Here is a 1,619-nt window from a genome sequence, read left to right as displayed (position 1 = left end):
CATCTGCGCATGCGAGAACGTTAAGGTCACAAAATCTACGTATGCAGAGAACGTAGGATGTTAAGTAGGACGGTCACGCATGAATGATTCCGTTCTAGCGTCGCGTCGTCGCACAAATCGAAAGTTCCTTTCTCTCCGTAGTGTGTTTCTCAGCACTTAGAATTACCTTGTCTTTTTGTTTACGCCGACTTACTGCATATTTGCCAATTATTAATCTACCTTTATTATTGATAAATATAATTGACAACAATAACAATGAAACAAAATACATAATAAAATGCGAACGTTTACTATGGTCGAGAATCATCATGAGACCAGTGATTGGTTTGTCTCTTAAGACTCTCTAAACGAAATATAAACATTATATAAACACATAAAAGGACAAATAACGATGCTTAATTAAATATTTGCTTTGCAAAGTGCTTTGTAATACGCTTTACTTCTCATTGTTTTAATAGTGATGTTTGTAAACAAGATTGCAGAAGAATGGAAAAACTTCGCAAACAAGTAAGAAAAGTTGAAGCTGACATTAATTTTCTCAACAATTGTAAAATCTTCATTGTATTTCCCAACTTTGATATTAAATATGTATTAAATAAAAAATAAGATAAGAAATTTGTAAGTTTTCAGTCCCATGGGTCAAGAAATCTTCACAATCATTTTGTTTTATGTTAGGTTATGTAGACTGGTACTGGTATGAGCATTTATATTGCGCTTTTCCTTGCGGTTACAAAGTGCACTATTTCTAGGCAAATACATAATATTTTTCACAAGCTCGTGTTTTATATTGTGGTTTTAAGTTTATTTAACTAATTGCTAGACGTAATATCGTTTGACGTTTGTCGCAAGTTGTTCTATAGATTTGGTCCGTTTACCGTTACAAAAATGTTGACTAATTGTCAGCCTATTTGAAGGAATGACGAGATGTTTTTCGTACGCAAATCGTACATAAAATCACTCTCAAGTTCAAATCGTATCTTTAAACATGTCCTTCCTTTTATTGGGCAGGTCATCATTTAACAGCCTGTACATGAAGCAAAATACATTGATTTTTTTGATATCAAATATATCTTATATACGAAGTTTAGCAGTGGACCGGAACTTTGTCAGGGGTGACGATGTGATTATTCATACAACCAGTTTCTGTTGCTTGAGGAGAACATGTAGGTTGCTTTTGTATGCATTGTGTTTCCCTAAATTATATTACCATCTGTAAATACGGGCGCGGATCCCACCAGTTTGCCATGGCGATGAGAGATAATTTAAATAAAAATATGAAAGTGATTGAAAAATGAATAACGATGTTACTTATTTAAAAGGCACTGCAATTAATCGGATATAAACCTGCTGCGAGCTTTCGTCGAAGTTATCAACATGACGGAGTTATTTCTTTAAAATAACAAATAATATTTGTTTTTGTTGACTCAATGTGTCAAAAAAAAACAATTTAAAAGGGTAATTTAAGTTCCATTTCCGGGCATCCAGAGGTAAAAAATACTGAAAATGTTTGCACCTCAGCGCTAACCATGGTGGCGCGCGTTAACATGGTCCGGACCCTCTTTCAGAACCCTCTTCCTTAAATTAAAATACTCCACTGTCCCACCCCTTGTGATACCAGC

At 34.5% G+C, this 1,619-nt stretch overlaps 1 protein-coding gene across 3 annotated transcripts in view; it reads right to left on the bottom strand.

Annotated features, from left to right (window-relative positions):
- The window catches only part of LOC117114320 (helicase with zinc finger domain 2-like), a 43,334-nt gene that overhangs the window by 32,217 nt on the left and 9,498 nt on the right, over window positions 1-1,619 (bottom strand). The gene's annotated exons all lie outside the window — the stretch shown is intronic.

The sequence above is a fragment of the Anneissia japonica genome, unplaced genomic scaffold (genome assembly GCF_011630105.1).
Source record: "Anneissia japonica isolate Jap-2015-1 unplaced genomic scaffold, ASM1163010v1 scaffold2994_len2133135_cov197, whole genome shotgun sequence".
NCBI lineage: Eukaryota > Metazoa > Echinodermata > Crinoidea > Comatulida > Comatulidae > Anneissia > Anneissia japonica.
The sequence above is the reverse complement of the archived record's forward strand: the minus strand, read 5'-3'. Positions and strand labels throughout refer to the sequence as shown.